This window comes from Salmo trutta, chromosome 30 (genome assembly GCF_901001165.1).
Source record: "Salmo trutta chromosome 30, fSalTru1.1, whole genome shotgun sequence".
Taxonomy (NCBI): Eukaryota; Metazoa; Chordata; class Actinopteri; order Salmoniformes; family Salmonidae; genus Salmo; species Salmo trutta.
The window spans coordinates 36,564,339-36,586,462 of record NC_042986.1 but is presented as its reverse complement, the minus strand read 5'-3'; the positions used below and the strand labels follow the sequence as shown (position 1 = coordinate 36,586,462).

The following is a 22,124-nucleotide window of genomic DNA, read 5'->3' as shown; positions in this document are numbered from 1 at the left end:
GAAGGCTTCTTAGTGGGATTTAGGTGTGTTTATGGTGAAGCATTCCTCACCAGGTCAACCTAAATGAGCCGTTACATCAGACTCTTCCAAACGGAAACCCTCCCTGTTTACAACACTCTCTTACTGTTGGACAGTTGCATCGTGGTGACATCATCTCCCATGGTCTCTGTTCTACTGCTTGGTTGTCCATCTCATTTGCTGCACTACTGGTGATCAGAGCTGTTAGAGGAGGGAGACGTTTCTCTATTTCTCTTTCACTGGCAGAGCAGGGCTGGCAGGGCTGGCAGAGCAGGGCTGGCAGGGCAAGGCTGGCAGGGCTGGCAGGGCAGGGCTAACAGAGCAGGGCAGGGCTGGCAGAGCAGGGCTGGCAGAGCAGGGCTGACAGAGCAGGGCTGGCAGAGCAGGGCAGGTTAGGGCAGGGCTGGCAGAGCAGGGCTGGCACAGTTTCCACACAGCTCTGTATCATGCATATAGTTCTGTATTTATTTATGTTTATTTTCATGGTTGTTGAATGGTTGATGGTTATTGGATGGTTGATGGTTATTGGATGGTTGATGGTTGATGGTTGTGTAGCTTAGGTATCATACCTCCTGCCTGCTGGCTCTATAGACTAACGGTGGTGACAACGAGGGTCTATAGTATGTCATTAGGTATCATACCTCCTGCCTGCTGGCTCTATAGAGTAACGGGTGGTGACAACGAGGGTCTATAGTATGTCATTAGGTATCATACCTCCTGCCTGCTGGATCTATAGACTAACGGTGGTGACAACGAGGGTCTATAGTATGTCATTAGGTATCATACCTCCTGCCTGCTGGATCTATAGACTAACGGTGGTGACAACGAGGGTCTATAGTATGTCATTAGGTATCATACCTCCTGCCTGCTGGATCTATAGACTAACGGTGGTGACAACGAGGGTCTATAGTATGTCATTAGGTATCATACCTCCTGCCTGCTGGATCTATAGACTAACGGTGGTGACAACGAGGGTCTATAGTATGTCATTAGGTATCATACCTCCTGCCTGCTGGCTCTATAGACTAACGGGTTGTGACAACGAGGGTCTATAGTATGTCATTAGGTATCATACCTCCTGCCTGCTGGATCTATAGACTTTATAGACTATAGTCATTGTCAGGGGATACCTACTCTAATGGCACCACTCCATCCAGAACTACTGAATTGGTTCTGTTTATGTTCTGTTTACACAACACAAAATTCCACCCAGTCTAGTTTCCGGCCAAGCCAAGATGGCACCATCCCAAAAAGCCTAGAAGTCCCCTTCTGTCCCCACCCAGAAAACCAGTCTTCTTCCCCTCTTCTTGTGCTTTAATCCTCTGTCTGTTTTTTATACACTATGTCTTAGAAGCAAAGACATTACTGCTATTTGGAAAGTTTGAGATGAGGGAGAAAGTGTGGTGGAACAAGTCTTAGCATTGTTAAGTGTCTTGTTAGCTGGATCAAATTCTTTGTTAGCTAGACAGAGAAATGTTGAGCAACATTAGCCAACTTATCTGATCAAATAATTGAGTTTATGGTGTGAAAATTAGCTTGCTTATAAAGTCAGACAGCTAACATTAGCTAGCTAACTTTACAACATCAGATGAGCTAACATTAGTAACCTAACCAATTCACTATAGTATTAACTGGTATACGACTCCTTTCCGTTCAAGTTATAACACATTAGTTGCTTACTGAACCCTGGCAATCTGTGTGAAATGTTAACTAGCTAACGAACTAACCACTATCTGTTAACTATTGTTTTCCCTCTACAGTATGTGGTTCATTTTCAGAATGAGAGAATTAGGTGTAAATGAGGCGTTGCTTATTAAACAAGTGGATTCAGGGATCAAGTGTAGCTGGAGCTGGGCCTGGCTTAAGATGGATGTCACTATAAATGTGAAAGAAACACCACAACACTTTCCCTCTTTCTCACTTTTCCTGTCACATTGTAGAACAGATGTCCACAGGCAGGAAGTGTACAATGTAATAATGTGCAGTGTTGCCCAAAGATATTGCTTTTGTTGTGTTGAACTTGACAGTAACACGTGTGTGAGTGAGGGGGATTATAAAAATGTTTACTCAGTGAACATTATTTTTGCACACGTGTAGCCTTGTGCACTTGATCGATGTCTAATATAGTGGTCACTATAATAGAGCTAAAATAGAATGCCTGTTTGTTTCATTCTATTTCTACTTCAAGATGTTTTTTCCCCAAGTACAATATTTAGATGTGTGTGTGGTCACAAGCCTTCTATTATAAAGGCTGTCATAGCTAACTGCAATATTAGTGTATTGTTTTTTTCTCAAGTCTTGAGTGTCATTTGCAGTAAAGTCTAGGCAACAAATAACATTGGATTGCTTTCTTTACATGTTTTAGCTGTGAGTTCGGTTCACATGAACCACTTTTTATTTAACACACAGACTGATCATGTAGATCATATTCTTTGTTGTTTAATTAGTTCAAACCTGTATTTCCTCCTAGCAGGGATTTATTACGTTTCAGTGCAACTAAAAAAAAGGGTCACCTTTTTGGGCCTTCGCCGGTTTGCATCCCTCCTCCTCCCCTTCCTCCTCCTCCCCCTCCGCCTGCTCCTCTTCTTTGTCCTCCTCCTGCTCCTCCTCCCCCTCCTCCTACTCCCCCTCCTCCTGCTCGCCTGCTCCTCCTGCTCCACCTGCTCCTCCTCCCCCTCCACCTACTCCCCCTGCTCCTGCTCGCCTGCTCCCCCTGCTCCACCTGCTCCTCCTCCCCCTCCTCCTCCCCCTCCTCCTACTCCCCCTGCTCCTCCTCCTCTTCTTCATCCTCCTCCTGCTCCTCTTCTTCATCCACCTGCTCCTGCTCCTCCTCCCCCTCCTCCTACTTGCCCTCCTTCTGCTCCTCTCCCTCCTGCTCCTCTCGCTCCTCATCCTCCTGTTTTTGATTGGCCTGACTAAAGAGTTCTAGAGTTTGACATGACTCTGAGCAGAAACACATGGATGCTGGAGATTTGTGGGCTCATGTTTCAGAGGGTTAGGGTTCCATGGGGTTAGTCTGGGTTAGTCTGGGTTCAGGGGTCAAAGGCTTTGTAGCCTGTGAGGTAACCTGACCTGGGTAAGGGTTTGGAGCAAAACAACAGCATTTTGACTGTGCAGTCGTACAGCACATGCAACAAACACACACACACACACACACACATGCGCGCACACACACACATGCGCACACACATGCGCACACACACACACAAACACACACACACACACGCAAACAAAGCTTTCAGGCTTTGCATATGCATTCCAAAACCCAGGAATTCCAAAGTCATTTGAAATTCTTTGCTCAGCTTTCCCATGACAAATCTCTTTAGGATGCCCTCGTCCCCTTTTCCCACCGCCTTCCCTTTCTCCATTTTCCCCCCTTTGCCAAACCCCCTGTTGCTCTCTCTTCCCCTGCCTCTCTCTCTCTCTCTGTCCTGCTGTAGGACCATTAGGCTATATGGTTTAGATGGGATAGACAGTGTTTCAGCAATACGATTGGCCATTTTGATCCCTCTTGTTGCGAACAGTGTGGTCCATGGGGGTATGAGTGGTCATTAGGGTCAGAATGGGTGTGAGGGTGAATGGTCATACGGTTCATAGGGAGGAGACAGGTCAGTGTGGTTGAGAGCTTTGAGAGTGGTCCTTGAGGTCCATAGGTGTGTAAGCATGGTCAGATCAGGACCACTCCCCATGCTGTGGTATTCACCCTCTGGTCCACCAATAACAGCAGGCAGAACAGAACCCACTCACAAACAGGATGAGAATATACTAGAATATACTCTCTCTCTCTCTCTCTCTCTCTAATTCAATTGCCTTTCTCTCTCTCTCACTCTCAGCACTAAGTCCAGTTCCACCCTGTTCTAAAGCTCATGCCTGTCATTGGGCTGTGTTTTCAGAGATGTAAAGTTTTGAGTGAAAAGCGGTCCACTAGGGAAGCCCAGACCAACTGTGTTAGGCTGAATAACCGTGAACTCCCCCGGGAGGATGAGGACAGCTGAAGAGGGGGGAAGCATAGAGAGAGGGAGAAGATGAGTGAAAAAAGCCCTGAGAAAAGGAGTGTGAATTTTCCCCGGTGTTAGTGGCTGGGCTGTGGGGACACTGTATGCTTTTGTCTGCAGGCAGTGCTTAGCCAAACAGGATTAGAGGAGGGGAAGAGGCTCCAACAGCAGAACAAAGCAGCCCACAAGGCACGTGATCTGGGCCTGACTGGTGCTGTAGCCCTTCCCTCTGGTACCGCACCACCATCCAGATAGACACACTGTAGGCCCCTTCGTCCCATACTATCATCTACCATCCAAACAGAACGGTTTCATCTGGGTTTTACTGGTTTCCTTTGTTTACTTTCATTTCATTTTATATTATAAGTCTCCCCTTCCTAATGAATTACATTATGGTCCCTCACTAACTCACAGTCATCCCTATGTCCTCCCTCCTACCCTACTTCCCTCCCTCTCTCCCTTCCTTCTATCCTTCCTTCCTTCCTTCCTTACCTCCCTCCTTCCTTCCCTCACTCCCTCCCTCCAGCTGCTGGCTAGCTCTGCTCAATAAGATCCTATAGAAAAGCCCACCACAGACCTCAATCACTTTCCATATGGCTGCTCTCCTCATCTACCAAGTAGTAATGAGGTACAGATGGAAACTGCCTCGTGGCTAGCCACTTCCCACTGGCCCGACAACTGGCTGGTGGCTAGCCACTGCCCACTGGCCCGACGACTGGCTGGTGGCTAGCCACTGGCCTGACGACTGGCTGGTGGCTAGCCACTGCCCACTGGCCCGACGACTGGCTGGTGGGAAGCCACTGCCCACTGGCCCGACGACTGGCTGGTGGCTAGCCACTGCCCACTGGCCCGACGACTGGCTGGTGGCTAGCCACTGCCCACTGGCCCGATGACTGGCTGGTGGCTAGCCACTGCCCACTGGCCCGACGACTGGCTGGTGGCTAGCCACTGCCCACTGGCCCGACGACTGGCTGGTGGCTAGCCACTGCCCACTGGCCTGACGACTGGCTGGTGGCTAGCCACTGCCCACTGGCCTGACGACTGGCTGGTGGCTAGCCACTGCTCACTGGGCTGACGACTGGCTGGTGGCTAGCCACTGCCCACTGGCCTGACGACTGGCTGGTGGCTAGCCACTGCCCACCGGCCCGACGACTGGCTGGTGGCTAGCCACTGCTCACTGGCCCAACGACTGGCTGGTGGCTAGCCACTGCCCACCGGCCTGACGACTGGCTGGATGAGGCATTTCCCTTCCTGTGATGAGCAGACTGGTCGGGACTCCAGTCCCATCTCACTCAACACACACACCTCACCTGTGTGACCACCAACTGACAGACAAGGGCGCAGCCCACACACACAAACACACACAAACACACACCGGTTGGTCTGGTTTCTCAGCCCTGAGAATAGTCATTTCATAACTCCAGGGTTTCCCTCTGACTGTGTAATAGCTGTAATCAGGGCCGTAATCAGGGCTGAAATGAGCATGGCCTGCTGTCACTTCCACACATCTGGAAGGAGGTGCTGTGGCTGTGGCTGTGGCTGTGCAGCTGTTCCACACTGAACACAGTAGAAATGTGATCATCTGAGCCCATGGCATGGCAGACGTGTGCTTGTTGACTGGGGTCTGTTTGTTCATGTGTAATGGCTGTGTATGTATTCTACCTATCCTATACAGTACGGCACATTCTGCCATATTCCTTATCAATGTGAAAGGCATGTCTGGATGGCTGAGGGTCCAGACAGATGGATGGTGTGTGTGTCCTCTGTTCCCTAATCAAATCACTGTGATAGCACTGTACTTCCCCCCCACACCTTACAAGTGTGGACATGAATTCATCCCAGGACAGCCCACCCATAGAGCAGCAATGTTTCCCCCCAAATCCTCCTCCCACCTTCCTCCCAGTCTGTCACAATCTGATCACAATGCGTCTTTTAATCGTCTACACTTGTCTAAAAATGTGGACAAGATCAGGACAGGCAGCATGTTAGAAGCAGGTCTAAACAGGGCTTATGTCTGTGAGGAGTTCTGATGGCAGGAGGAGTTGAGTAAACAGAACAAAAGGCTGTGGAACCAGTTATTTAATAATCATTCGTTGAGTGTTTGGCCATGGTCATGAAAGACACTACATCCGTATGTATATAGAGTGTGTATGTATTTATTTGCGTTCCCCTATGTAAACTCTCCGTCAGTAGAGGCAATTCAGAGTTTTTTTTCTGTGCTCCTCTCCGATGTGAACACTGTGTTGGTATTTCCTGTTTTCACTGTGGAGAGATGCCCTTTGAACTCTCCAACAGGCACTCCCCCAGGACACCCCCACTCTCTACACTCAGGGCCCCACCCCTTTTTCCCAGCATCCCTCAGAGCAACAACAACACAAATCCACTCGTGGATGTTTGTTTTTGATCAATATCCCAAATGTAATTTGTATTTTCCCATATATTTGTCTCTGACTGCCATAACGTATTACAGCCTGTCGACCTGGTAGCACCCTACACAACAGGCAGGCACTTAAACACACACCGCCTGAGCAACTGACACAACATTGTGTTGTTAACTATTGAAGCCAAGGCTTTCAAAGTGTCAATGTGAGAGGGACAGAAGATAGAGAGAGAGAGAGAGAGAGATAGAGAGAGAGAGAGAGAGAGAGAGAGAGAGAGGGAGGAGCAGGATAGACAGAGGAGGAGGATAGCGGTACGACAGACCACATATTAACCTTGCACACCCTAATTGACAAACAAACAAACAAAAACAAAGTCTTCTCATGCGTTGTTGATTTCAAAAAGCTTTTAACTCAATTTGGCATGAGGGTCTGCTATACAAATTGATGGAAGGCGGGTTGAGGGAAATATAAATTCCATCTAGATAGACACCGTTGCCCTAGAGCACACAAAAAACTATACATACCTTGGCCTAAACATCAGTGCCACACGTAACTTCCACAAAGCTGTGAACGAGCTGAGAGACAAAGCAATAAGGGCCTTCTATTCCATCAAAAGGAACATAGAATTCAACATACCAATGAGGATCTGGCTAAAAATACTTGAATCAGTTATAGAACCCATTGCCCTTTATGATTGTCAGGTTTGGGGTCCGCTCACCAACCAAAAATTCACAAAATGGGACAAACACCAAGATGAGATGCTGCATGCAGAATTCTGCAAGAATCTTCTGTGTACAACGTAGAACACAAAATATTAGGCCGATACCCACTCATTATCAAAATCCAGAAAAGAGACGTTAAATTCTACAACCACCTAAAAGGAAGTGAATCCCAAACCTTCCATAACAAAGCCATCACCTACAGAGAGATTAGCCTAGAGAAGAGTCCCCTAAGCAAGCTGGTCCTGGGGCTCTGTTCACAAACACAAACACACCCCACAGAGCCCCAGGACAGCAACAGCAACACAGTTATACTCAACCAAATCATGAGAAAGCAAAAAAATATCTACTTGACACATTGGAAAGAATTTACCAAAAACCAGAGCAAACTGGAATGCTATTTGTCCCTAAACAGAAAGTACACAGTGGCAGAGTACCTGACCACTGTGACTGACCATAAAATTGTCAGACTCCAGACACCCAAGTTATAGACTTTTCTCTCTGTTACCGCACGGCAAGCGGTATCGGAGCACCACGTCTAGGACCAAAAGGCTCCTCAACAGCTTCTACCCCCAAGCCATAAGACTGCTGGACAATTCATAAAATCGCCACCGGACAATTTACATTGATCCCCCCCTCTTTTTGTACACTGCTGCTACTCGCTGTTGTTTGTTACCTATGCATAGTCACTTCGCCCCCACCTACATGTACAGACTACCTCAACTAGCCTGTACCCCTGCGCACTGACTCGGTACCGGTGCCCCCTGTATATAGCCTCGTTATTATTATTCTTATTGTGTTACTTTGTATTATTACTTTTTATTTTAGCCTACTTGGTAAATATTTTCTTCTTCTTGAACTGCACTGTTGGTTAAGGGCTTGTAAGAAAGCATTTCACAGTAAAGTCTACACTTGTTATATTCGGCGCATGTGACAAATAATGTTTGATTTGATCCCAAATTGTAAGGGCTGTCGTCGGAAGAAGACCAAGGTGCAGCGGAGTTAGTGTTCATCTTGAATATTTAATAAAGAAAGAACACTATACAAACAAAACAAGAAAACTGACAGCCAAACAGTCCTGTCATGTGCAAACACTAACAGAAACAATTACCCACAAAACCCAAAGGAAAAACATGCTCCTTATGTGTGACTCCCAATCAGCAACAACGAGCTTCAGCTGTGCCTGATTGGGAGCCACACACACGGCCCAAAACAAAGAAATACAAAAACATAGAAAAAGGAACATAGAACGCTCACCCAATGTAACACCCTGGCCTAACCAAAATAAAGAACAAAAACACCTCTCTATGGCCAGGGTGTTACACAAATTAAGGAAATCTTTGACTATGTGCAGACTCAGTGAGCATAGCCTTGCTATTGAGAAAGGCCGTCGTAGGCAGACCTGGCTCTCAAGAGAAGACAGGCTATGTGCACACTGCCCACAAAATGAGGTGGAAACTGAGCTGCACTTCTTAACCTCCTGCTAAATGTATGACCATATTAGAGACACATATTTCCCTCAGATTACACAGACCCACAAAGAATTTGAAAACAAATCCAATTTTTATAAACTCCCATATCTACTGGGTGAAATACCACAGTGTGCCATCACAGGGGAGAGAGAGAGAGAGAGAGAGAGAGAGAGAGATAGAGAGATAGAGAGAGAGAGAGAGAGAGAGAGAGAGAGAGAGAGAGAGAGAGAGAGAGAGAGAGAGAGAGAGAGAGAGAGAGAGAGAGAGAGAGGACTGCATTATATACCCAACTCTTGCGTAAGCAGATTGATATTACACAAGCTAGTATCGATCATAGCTACATGTCATTCTCACACCCAATACAAACATACTTATACCCACATGTACATCAACACAAAAGAAAACACACATAGATGCTGTCATTCTCCCGAAAGTGTGTAAGGGGATATGGATGTTAGACTGATAGACATAGAACAAGTGAAATGACGTTTTTTAACAGTTAGAAATGGAGAGAAGAGGAGAGAAAACAGACCAGAGGCTGTTTTTTACGTTTTTTAAAGTGTGGAAGGATAAGTGCAGAACACTAAAGAAGGGGAGCAGGGAAATGGAGAGACGTTGAAAGATGAAGAGAAAAGTAATGAGAGAGAGTGGTGAAGTAGAGGAAGACAAGAAGAGAAAGGATGAGAGGAGAATGTTTGAATGTATGAATCTTTAAGAGCAGAGAGGTGAAGTACTAGAGTAAAGGTGTAGTTAGTGATAGAAGGTTTTCTATTCTAGCAAAGTAGTTCAATCTTTGTGAGAAGGTGAGAGATGTTGTGAGAGAGGTGGAGACAGAGAGAAACGAGAGGGTACTGAAGTACCCAACGTTAGAGAAGAGGGTATTGTGGTGGTGAGAGGATGATCCTTGAGAGGACAGAGAGAGTAGAGTAGGACTGTAGTAGTGTGAGAGGAGAGAGGAGAGTAGAGTAGGACTGTAGTAGTGTGAGAGGAGAGGAGAGGGTAGAGTAGGACTGTAGTAGTGTGAGAGGAGAGGGTAGAGTAGGACTGTAGTAGTGTGAGAGGAGAGGAGAGGGTAGAGTAGGACTGTAGTAGTGTGAGAGGAGAGGAGAGGGTGTTTTGGTATTTTATTAGGATCCCCATTAGCTGTTGTGAAAGCAGCAACTACTCTTCCTGGGGTTCACACAAAAGATATCAAAAGAGAACCATGGCACTCTCCCAGAAGCTTGGCTGGTGCATAAAACCCACGAATTCAGACAAACTAAAGGTGTTAGAGGTTCGCACACAAAACATGAAACATGACATAATACATGACATAATACAGAACATTAATAAACAAGAACAACTCAAGGACAGAACTACATCATTTTAAAAATGGCAAACATAGCCCACATATCGATACAGTCACACAAACTATCTAGGTCAAATAGGGGAGTGGCGCTGTGCCGTGAGGTGTTGCTTCATCTGTTTTTTGAAAACAGGTTTGCTGTTTATTTGAGTAATATGAGATGGAAGTGAGTTCCATGCAATAAAAGCTCTTTTCAATACTCTACACTTTGTTGAATTTGTTCTGGATTTGTGGACTGTGAAAAGACCCCTGGTGACATGTCTGGTGGGGTAAGTGTTTGTGTCAGAGCTGTGTATAAGTTGACTATGCAAACAGTTTGCAATTTCCAACACATTAATGTTCCTTATAAAACAAGAAGTGACGCAGTCAGTCTTTCCTCAACTCTCAGCCAAGAGAGTGGCATGCATAGTATTTATATTAGCCCTCTGATTACAATGAAGAGCAAAACATGCCACTCTGTTCTGGGTTAGCTGCAGCTTAACTTGGTCTTTCTTTGCAGCACTTGACCATGACTGGATAATAATCAAGGTAAGACAAAACTAGAGCCTGCAGGACTTGATTTTTGTAGTGTGGTGTCAAAAAAGCCTTTTTATTATGGAAAGACCACTCCCTGTCTTTACAACCATGGAATCTGTTTTGACCATGACAGTTTACACCAAGCAATGGAGTCTCCTCAACTTGTTCAACAGCTCTACGTTCATTACCAGATTAGGCTGAGGTCTAGAGCATAGGGAATGATTTGTGCCAAATACAATGCTGTTAGTTTTAGAGATGTTCAGGACCAGTTTATTACTGGCCAACCATTCCAAAACTGACTGCAACTCCTTGTTAATGTTTTTTTGTGACTGTAGTAGCTGTTTTTGCTGACACTTATATGGTTGAATCATCAGCATACATGGACACACAGGCTTTGTTTAATGCCAGTGGCAGGTCATTGGTAAAAATATAAAAGAGTAGGCCTAGAGAGCTGCCCTGTGGTACACCTGACACTACATGTTTGACACTAGAGAAGTTTCCATTAAAGAAAACCCTCTGAGTTCTATTAGATAAGATACACTACCTGACCAAAATACTGTGGACAACTGTTAGTCGAACATCTCATTCCAAAATCATGGGCATTAATATGGAGTTGGTCCCCCATTTGCTGCAATAACAGCCTCCACTCTTCCTTCCACACCGATCTGGACAAAACATTTCTGTATGGACTCTCCTGGCTTCCGCCAAATCCAGATTCGTCCGTCGGACTGCCAGATGGTGAAGCGTGATTCATCACTCCAGAGAACGTGTTTCCATTGATCCAGAGTCCAATGGCGGCGAGCTTTACACCACCCCAGTTGCTTCTTGGCATTGCGCATGGTGATCTTAGGCTTGTGTGCAGCCGCTCGGCCGTGGAAACCCATTTCATGAAGCTCCCGAAGAACAGTTCTTGTGCTGACGTTGCTTCTAGAGGCAGTTTGGAACTCGGTAGTGGGTGTTGCAACCGAGGACAGATGATTGTTACGCGCTTCAGCACTCGGCGGTCCAATTCTGTGAACTTGTGTGGCCTACCACTTCACGGTAGAGCCGTTGTTACTCCTAGACATTTCCACTACAAAATAACAGCACTTAACAGTTGATTGGCACACCTCTAGCAGGGCAGAAATTTGACGAACTGACTTGTTTGAAAGGTGGCATTCTATGACGGTGCCACTTTGAAAGTCACAGAATTCTTCAGTAAGGCCATTCTACTGCTAATGTTTGTCTATGGAGATTGCATGGCCGTGTGCTCGATTTTATACACCTGTCAGCAACGGGTGTGGCTGAGCTAGCTGAATCCACTAATTTGAAGGAGTGTTCACATACTTTTGTATATCTAGTGTAGCTCTGAATCCAAAATATTGCAGAGGTTGAAAAGTTATAAAACATACATTTTCTCAACAACAGGTTATGGTCAATAATATCAAACGCTGCACTAAAATCTAACAGCTCCCACTATGCTATTATTATACATTTCCTTCAATTAATCATCAGTGTCTGTGCAGTACATAGTTGAGTTCCCTTCTCTATAAGCATGCTGAAAGTCTGTTGTCAAGTTTACAGAGAAATAGTATTGTATTTGGTCAAACAAAATGTTTTCCAACAGTTTCCTAAGAGCTGGCAGCAAGATGATAGGTCTGCTGTTAGAAACAGTAAACACCTTCCTCTAGACTCTAGACACAATGTGAGCAAGACAAAGGAACTGATTGTGGACTACAGGAAAAGGAGGGCTGAACAGGCCCCCGTTAACATCGATGGGGCTGTAGTGGAGCGAGCTGAGAGTTTCAAGTTCCTTGGTGTTCACATCACCAACGAACTATCATGATCCAAACACACCAAGACAGTCGTGAAGAGGGCACAACAAAGCCTATTCCCCCTCCAGGAGACTGAAAAGATTTGGCATGGGTCCTCAGATCCTCAAAAGATTCTACAGCTGCACCATCGAGAGCAACCTGACCGGTTGCATCACCGCCTGGTATGGTAACTGCTTGGCATCCGACAATAAGGCGCTACAGAGGGTAGTGCATACGGCCCTTTACATCACTGGGACCAAGCTTCCTGCCATCCAGGGCCTCTATACTAGGTGGTGTTAGAGGAAGGCCCAACAAATTGTCAAAGACTCCAGTCACCCAAGTCATAGACTGTTCTCTCTGCTACCGCACGGGATGCGATACCGAAGCGCCAAGTCTAGGTCCAAAAGGCTCCTTAACCTGTTATGGATAGGGGGCAGTATTTTCACGGCCGGATTAAAAACGTACCCGATTTAATCTGTTTATTACTCATGCCCAGAAACTAGAATATGCATATAATTGTTTGATTTGGATAGAAAACACCCTAAAGTTTCTAAAGCTGTTTGAATGGTGTCTGTGAGTATAACAGAACTCATATGGCAGGCCAAAACCTGAGAAGATTCCAAACAGGAAGTGCCCTCTCTGACCATTTCTTGGCCTTCTTTAGCCTCTTTATTGAAAACAGAGGATCTCTGCTGTAACGTGACACTTTCTAAGGCTACCATAGGCTCTCAGAAGACGCCAGAACGTTGAATGATGACTCTGCAGTCTCTGGCTGAAAAACAGTAGCGCATTTGGATAGTGGTCGATCTGAGAACAATGAGACGGGTGCGCGCCTGCACGTGAAGAGTCCATTTTACATTTTCAGTCTTTGAACGAAAATGACGTCTCCCGGTCGGAATATTATCGCTATTTTACAAGAAAAACTGATTTTAAACAGCGTTTGACATGCTTCGAAGTACGGTAATGGAATATTTTGAATTTTTTTGTCACGATATGCGCCGGCGCGTCACCCTTCGTTACCCTTCGGATAGTGTCTTGAATGCACGAACAAAGCGCCGCTATTTGGATATAACTATGGATTATTTGGAACCAAACCAACATTTGTTGTTGAAGTAGAAGTCCTGGGAGTGCATTCTGATGAAGAACAGCAAAGGTAATCCAATTTTTCTTATAGTAAATCTGAGTTTGGTGAGTACCAAACTTGGTGGGTGTCAAAATAGCTAGCCTGTGATGGCCGGGCTATCTACTCAGAATATTGCAAAATGTGCTTTCATCGAAAAGCTATTTTAAAATCGGACACCGCGATTGCATAAAGGAGTTCTGTATCTATAATTCTTAAAATAATTGTTATGTTTTTTGTGAACGTTTATCGTGAGTAATTTAGTAAATTCACCGGAATTGTTCGGTGGGAATGCTAGTTCTGAAGTCACATGCTAATGTAAAAAGGTGTTTTTTGATATAAATATGAACTTGATTGAACAAAACATGCATGTATTGTATAACATAATGTCCTAGGAGTGTCATCTGATGAAGATCATTAAAGGTTAGTGCTGCATTTAGCTGTGGTTTTGGTTTTTGTGACATTATATGCTAGCTTGAAAAATGGGTGTCTGATTATTTCTGGCTGGGTACTCTCCTGACATAATCTAATGTTTTGCTTTCGTTGTAAAGCCTTTTTGAAATCGGACAGTGTGGTTAGATAAAGGAGAGTCTTGTCTTTAAAATGGTGTAAAATAGTCATATGTTTGAAAAATTGAAGTTTTCGGATTTTCGAGGAGTTTGTATTTCGCGCCACGCCCATCATTGGATATTGGAGCGGTGTTCCGCTAGCAGAACGTCTAGATGTAAGAAGTTAACATAAGTCATAAGACTGCTGAACAATTAATCAAATGGCCACCCAGACTATTTACATTGACACCCCCCCTTTGTTTTTACACTGCTGCTACTGTTTATTATCTATGCATAGTCACTTTACCCCTATCTACATGTACAAATTACCTCGACTAACCTGTATATAGCCTCGTTGTTATTTTATTGTTACTTTTTATTTCATTTTTTACTTTAGTTTATTCAGTAAATATTTTCTTAACTCTATTTCTTGAACTGCATTGTTGGTTAATGGCTTGTAAGTAAGCATTTTACAGTAAGGTCTACACCTGTTGTATTTGACATAATATGTGACAAATAAAATTTGATTTGAGATGAAAGATATGACTGATATGTGTCTGCTACCATCCTCAGTAACTTTCCATCTAAGTTGTCAATGCCAGGAGGTTTGTCATTCGATAACAATAATTTTTCTCCACCTCCCCCACACTAACTTTACAAAATTCAAACTTACAATGCTGTTCTTTCATTATTTATGCATGAATACAATGGCTCACTGTTCATTGTTGGCTATTCCTGCCTAAGTTTGCCCACTTTGCCAATGAAGTAATCATTAAAATAATTGGCAACATCAAATAGTTTTGTGGTGAATAAACCATCTGATTCGATGAAAGATGGAGTTGAATGTGTCTTTCTGACCATCATTTCATTTAATATACTCAAAAATTGATCTTGGCTACATAATAATACAATTTCTTATTTTTGTTGAGTCAGATGTGCAGCCAGACTTATTAGCCACTCCTTTTCCCCCCATCTCTTTCAACCATACCGTTTTTCAATTCCTCATCAATCCATGGAGCCTTAATTTACTGTAGCGGGCTAAATCAGGGTCACGCAGAGTGTTTATTGGTAGTCTTAAACAAATCTACTTTGAAACAAAAGTATACACCTCACACACATGGTTATGGGCTTAAAAATAAGAAGACACCAGTACTATGACAGATATAGAGTTGAAAATATTCCATTTTGAGTTTGCATCCCAATATAACATGCTGACGTCCGCGTGCGGTATCGTGCGCATGTTGATTTTGTCCACCCACACCAGACGAGATCAGGACACGAAGGTTGAAATATCAAAAATAGCATTAAACATTTATGGCAATTTCGCTAGCTAGCTTGCTGTTGCTAGCTAATTTGTCCTGGGATATAATAATTGGGTTGTTATTTGACCTGAAATGCACAAGGTCCTCTACTCTGACAATTAATCCACAGATAAAAGTGTAAACCAAGTTTGTTTCTAGTAATCTCTCCACCTTCGTGTTTCTTCTTCTTCAGACTTTATATGGCGGTTGGCAACCAACAAGTTGGTGCATTACCACCACTAACTGGACTGGAGTGTGGACCTCCGTTCATCTTTCAATCACCCACATAGGTATATGCTCCTAAAAACCAATGAGGAGATTGGAGAGGCTGGATTTGCAGCGCGTCAAGCATCACAAATAGAACCAAGTTTTATTTTAGTGCCTGGCTATGCAGATGCTTGTTGACGTGTGAGAGCAGGTACACTGATTGAATAACATGTATGTTTACATTTATTTTGCAACGCTCTCGCACGTGACGCGAGCGGTGTGGTCAGCATGTTACATTTAATACACATTCCAGAAGACTGAAATATATCAAAACTGTTTGACATAGAAACACCAGATATTCGGCATAGATTTTTTTTTTTATTATTAATTAATTATCAAATGATGAAAAGTATTAATAATATTCCACCCATGAGGCCACTGGGTAATTTGACTGCAGGAAAGGGCTACCTACCAGTTCTAGAAGTCACTTTCTTAACAGGTGCATGTTTATCAATAATTGGAAGAAGCAATTTCATAAATTCATCAAGTGCGGCATCTGGATGCTCCTTATTCATTATATCAAACCAAAAACATTATTTATCATCATCCACATAAGAGTCACAGCAAAATATTTTGTATGATCTCTTACGCACTATTTTAGGCCCAACATTTTGAACTTTGGCTTTCCTGGATATTGCCACTATATTGTGATCACTGCATCTAATGGGTACGAATACAGCTTTTAAACAAGTTCTACAGTATTAGTAAAAATGTGATCGATACATGTGGATGATCTTGTTCCTGTAGTGTTTGTAAACACCCTGGTAGGTTGATTAATAACCTGAACCAGATTACAGGCACTGGTTACAGTGAGAAGCTTCGTCTTGAGGGGACAGCTTGATGAAAACCAGTCAATATTCAGGTCCCAAAGAAAGTAGACCATTCTGTTTACATCACATATCAAGCATTTTACACACAGTATTTAGCTACTGTTAGCACTTGGTGGCCTATAGCAACGCCCCAAAATAATAGGCTTTAGACGAGGCAGGTGAACCTGCAACCACAACACTTCAATAACACTTGACATGAGATCTTCTCTAAGCATTACAGGTATATGGCTCTGAATATACAATGAGTATAGAAAACATTACGAACATCTGCTCTTTCCATGACCTAGACTGACCAGGTGAATCCAGGTGAAAGTTTGGAGACAATTGAGACATGGATTCTGTGCCATTCAGAGGGTGAATGGGCAAGACAAAAGATTGAAGTACCTCTGAACGGGGTACGGTAATAGGTGGCAGGTGGTTAGGGAAAGGGGCACAGGTTTGTTTCAAGAACTGCAACGCTGTTTTTTTTTTGCTCAACAGTTTCCCATGTGTGTCAAGAATGGTCCACCACCCAAAGGACATTTGGCCAACTTGACAGAACTGTGGGAAGCATTGAAGTCAACGTGGGCCAGCATCCCTGTGGAATGCTTTCGACAACATGTAGACTCCATGCCCAAACAAATTCAGGCTGTCCTGAGGTCAAACGGGAGTCAGGGCAAGTCAATATTAGGAAGGTGTTCCTAATGTTGGTATAGTCAGTGTATATAGAGTGCCTTGCAAAAGTATTCACCCTCCTTGGCGTTTTTCCTATTTTGTTGCATTACAACCTGTAATTTAAATAGATTTTTATTTGGATTTCATGTAATGGACGTACATACACAAAATAGTCCAAATTGGTGAAGTGAAATGAATATAATTACTTGTTTCAAAGAATTATACAAAATAAAAAATGGAAAAGTGGTGCGTGCATATGTATTCACCCCCTTTGCTATGAAGCCCCTAAATAAGATATGGTGCAACCAATTATCTTCAGAGGTCACATCATTAGTTAAATAAAGTCCACCTGTGTGCAATCTAAGTGTCACATGATCTGTCACATGATCTCAGTATATATACACCTGTTCTGAAAGGCCCCGGAGTCTGCAACACCACTAAGCTAGGGGCACCACCAAGCAAGAGACACTATGAAGACCAAGGAGCTCTCCAAACAGGTCAAGGACAATGTTGTGGAGAAGTACAGATCAGGGTTGGGTATAAAAAAATATCAAAAACTTTGAACATCCCACGGAGCACCATTAAATCCATTATTAAAAAATTGAAAGAATATGGCACCACAACAAACCTGCCAAGAGAGGGCCACCCACCAAAACTCACGGACCAGGCAAAGAGGGCATTAATCAGAGAGGCAACAAAGAGACCAAAGATAACCCTGAAGGAGCTGCAAAGCTTCACAGCGGAGATTGGAGTATCTGTCCATAGGACCACTTTAAGCTGTACACTCCACAGAGTGTACAGCTGACTCTTTTGTGTTTACGGAAGAGTGGACAAAACAAAATAAGCAAACATGTTTGGTGTTTCCCAAAAGGCATGTGGGAGACTCCCCAAACATATGGAAGAAGGTACTCCGGTCAGATGAGACTAAAATTGAGCTTTGGAAAATGCTATGTCTGGCGCAAACCCAACACCTCGCATCACCCCGAGAACTCCATCCCCACAGTGAAGTATGGTGGTGGTAGCATCATGTAGTGGAGATGGATTTCATCTGCAGGGACTGGGAAACTGGTTAGAATTGAAGGAATGATGGATGGCGCTAAATACAGGGAAATTCTTGAGGGAAACCTGTTTCAGTCTTCCAGAGATTTGAGACTGGGACCGAGGTTCACCTTCCAGCAGGACAATGACCCTAAGCATACTGCTAAAGCAAAACTCGAGTGGTTTAAGGGGAAACATTTAAATGTCTTGGAATGGCCTAGTCAAAGCCCAAACCTCAATCCAATTGAGAATCTGTGGTATGACTTAAAGATTGCTGTACACCAGCAGAACCATTCCAACTTGAAGGAGCTGGAGCAGTTTTGCCTTGAAGAACTGCCAAAAATCCCAGTGGCTAGATGTGCCAAGCTTATAGAGACATACCACAAGAGACTTGCAGCTGTAATTGCTACAAAAGGTGGCTCTACAAAGTATTGACTTTGAGGGGGTGAATAGTTATGCACGCTCAAGTATTTCTTGTTTGTTTCACAATAAATAAAAATTTAAAAAATCTATTTTAATTCCAGCTTGTAAGGCTACAAAATAGGAAAAATGCCAAGGGGGTGAATACTTTCGCAAGTCACTGTACCAACACCTCCCCCATAAGCATTCCTGTAGATGTTATAGATGTTATATCCTTGTATTGCTACTGCTGTATCATCAAAGGAATTATCTAAGTGAGTCTCAGAAATGGCTAATATATGAATGTTATCTGATGTTAGCAAGTTATTGATTTCATGAACCTTATTTCTAAGGCTACATATATTAATATGGGCTACTCACAAGCTGAGATTCTATCAGAGAGGAGAGAGGCTGAGCTGGAACAGAGCAGCTCACATTCCAGCTACTGTAACACTGAGGAAGGATAGGGGCTACAGCACCGGCCCCCGCCTTTCTTTCCTCCTCTCTCTCTCTCTCTCTCTCTCTCTCGCTCTCTCTCTCTCTCTCTCTCTCTCTCTCTTTCTCTCTCTCTCTCCCCTTTGTTTTTTTTGCTCCCCTCTCAGTAACTCCACAGTTAAATTCAGACGCTGGTGGCAGACTACAATTAAGAGTATCTGTAAAGAGCTCTGGAGTCTTGACTCTTTTGTGTTTTCACTGAAGACACTCACAGCGGTACACACACATCCATCATCCTTCTGAGACGCGCTGGCACAGGTTGTTTGTTTTCTTTTGGTTTTGAAGAGGAGGGGGTGTAGCAGCGTTCACACGGGGACTGAAAGGACCCCCGCCGTTACAACGCTGTCCCGCGCCAACACAGGGACACAAGGGGGGGTAAGTTACCTTCTGATCTTTTTTAGGGGACAAAGACCACCCTCCACCCCCCCATTACGCATCTTTACTCAGGCAATGCTGAGTGTAAGTGCTTTGACCTAAATGAACATGATATGCTGATAGGCTATATGGTGTTGTCCTCTACTTATCAGATTCTGTATGGTGTTGTCCTCTACTTATCAGAGGCTATATGGTGTTGTCCTCTACTTATCAGAGGCTATATGGTGTTGTCCTCTACTTAGCAGAGGCTATATGGTGTTGTCCTCTACTTATCAGAGTCTGTATGGTGTTGTCCTCTACTTATCAGAGCCTGTATGGTGTTGTCCTCTACTTATCAGAGTCTGTATGGTGTTGTCCTCTACTTAGCAGAGGTTATAGGGTGTTGTCTTCTACTTAGCAGAGGTTATATGGTGTTGTCCTCTACTTAGCAGAGTCTGTATGGTGTTGTCCTCTACTTAGCAGAGGCTATATGGTGTTGTCCTCTACTTAGCAGAGGCTATATGGTGTTGTCCTCTACTTAGCAGAGGCTATATGGTGTTGTCCTCTACTTAGCAGAGGTTATATGGTGTTGTCCTCTACTTAGCAGAGTCTGTATGGTGTTGTCTTCTACTTAGCAGAGGCTATATGGTGGTGTCATATACTTAGCAGAGGCTATGTGGTGTTGTCCTCTACTTAGCAGAGGCTATATGGTGTTGTCCTCTACTTAGCAGAGGCTATATGGTGTTGTTCTCTACTTAGCAGAGGCTATGTGGTGTTGTCCTCTACTTAGCAGAGGCTATATGGTGTTGTCCTCTACTTAGCAGAGGTTATATGGTGTTGTCCTTTACTTATCAGAGTCTGTAGGGTGTTGTCCTCTACTTAGCAGAGACTATGTGGGGTTGTCCTCTACTTAGCATAGGTTATATGGTTTTGTCCTCTACTTAGCAGAGACTATGTGGGGTTGTCCTCTACTTAGCATAGGTTATATGGTTTTGTCCTCTACTTAGCAGAGGCTATATGGTGTTGTCCTCTACTTATCAGAGTCTGTATGGTGTTGTCCTCTACTTAGCAGAGGCTATGTGGTGTTGTCCTCTACTTATCAGAGTCTGTATGGTGTTGTCCTCTACTTAGCAGAGGTTATATGGTGTTGTCCTCTACTTAGCAGAGCCTGTATGGTGTTGCCCTCTACTTATCAGAGGCTAAATGGTGTTGTCCTCTACTTAGCAGAGCCTGTATGGTGTTGCCCTCTACTTATCAGAGGCTATATGGTGTTGTCCTCTACTTAGCAGAGGCTATGTGGTGTTGTCCTCTACTTAGCAGAGGCTATGTGGTGTTGTCCTCTACTTAGCAGAGCCTGTATGGTGTTGTCCTCTACTTAGCAGAGCCTGTATGGTGTTGTCCTCTACTTATCAGAGCCTGTATGGTGTTGTCCTCTACTTAGCAGAGGCTATATGGTGTTGTCCTCTACTTATCAGAGGCTATATGGTGTTGTCCTCTACTTATCAGAGGCTATATGGTGTTGTCCTCTACTTAGCAGAGTCTATGTGGTTTTGTCCTCTACTTAGCAGAGGCTATGTGGTGTTGTCCTCTACTTAGCAGAGCCTGTATGGTGTTGTCCTCTACTTAGCAGAGCCTGTATGGTGTTGTCCTCTACTTAGCAGAGGCTATATGGTGTTGTCCTCTACTTAGCAGAGGCTATATGGTGTCCTCTACTTAGCAGAGGCTATGTGGGGTTGTCCTCTACTTAGCAGAGCCTGTATGGTGTTGTCCTCTACTTATCAGGGTCTGTATGGTGTTGTCCTCTACTTAGCAGAGGCTATGTGGTGTTGTCCTCTACTTATCAGAGTCTGTATGGTGTTGTCCTCTACTTAGCAGAGGTTATATGGTGTTGTCCTCTACTTAGCAGAGCCTGTATGGTGTTGTCCTCTACTTATCAGAGCCTGTATGGTGTTGTCCTCTACTTAGCAGAGGCTATATGGTGTTGTCCTCTACTTAGCAGAGGCTATATGGTGTTGTCCTCTACTTAGCAGAGGCTATGTGGGGTTGTCCTCTACTTAGCAGAGCCTGTATGGTGTTGTCCTCTACTTATCAGGGTCTGTATGGTGTTGTCCACTACTTAGCAGAGGCTATGTGGTGTTGTCCTCTACTTATCAGAGTCTATATGGTGTTGTCCTCTACTTAGCAGAGGTTATATGGTGTTGCCCTCTACTTATCAGAGGCTATATGGTGTTGTCCTCTACTTAGCAGAGGCTATGTGGTGTTGTCCTCTACTTAGCAGAGGTTATATGGTGTTGTCCTTTACTTATCAGAGCCTGTATGGTGTTGTCTTCTACTTAGCAGAGGCTATGTGGTGTTGTCCTCTACTTAGCAGAGCCTGTATGGTGTTGTCCTCTACTTATCAGAGTCTGTATGGTGTTGTCTTCTACTTAGCAGAGGCTATGTGGTGTTGTCCTCTACTTAGCAGAGGCTATGTGGTGTTGTCCTCTACTTAGCAGAGCCTGTATGGTGTTGTCCTCTACTTAGCAGAGCCTGTATGGTGTTGTCCTCTACTTATCAGAGCCTGTATGGTGTTGTCCTCTACTTAGCAGAGCCTGTATGGTGTTGTCCTCTACTTAGCAGAGGCTATGTGGTGTTGTCCTCTACTTAGCAGAGCCTGTATGGTGTTGTCCTCTACTTAGCAGAGTCTGTATGGTGTTGTCTTCTACTTAGCAGAGTCTGTATGGTGTTGTCCTCTACTTAGCAGAGCCTGTAAGGGGTTGTCCTCTACTTATCAGAGTCTGTATGGTGTTGTCTTCTACTTAGCAGAGGCTATATGGTGTTGTCCTCTACTTAGCAGAAGCTATATGGCATTGTTCTAACAGTGAGAACATGTTTACTGA

The 22,124-nt window shown here is 44.1% G+C and overlaps 1 protein-coding gene across 5 annotated transcripts in view; it reads left to right on the top strand.

Moving 5' to 3' along the window:
- The window catches only part of LOC115168594 (rho GTPase-activating protein 39), a 135,139-nt gene that overhangs the window by 58,443 nt on the left and 54,572 nt on the right, over window positions 1-22,124 (top strand). Inside the window, exon 1 of one of the 5 annotated variants that reach the window (XM_029724003.1) lies at window positions 9,729-10,199. The exons of 2 other annotated variants lie outside the window; for them this stretch is intronic. The gene's annotated coding sequence lies outside the window, so the exon portion shown is untranslated. Of the gene's footprint in view, window positions 1-9,728; window positions 10,200-10,387; window positions 10,459-19,014; window positions 19,267-22,124 lie in introns of those variants that run through there. 2 more of the 5 variants (XM_029724005.1, XM_029724002.1) reach the window with 2 other exon arrangements.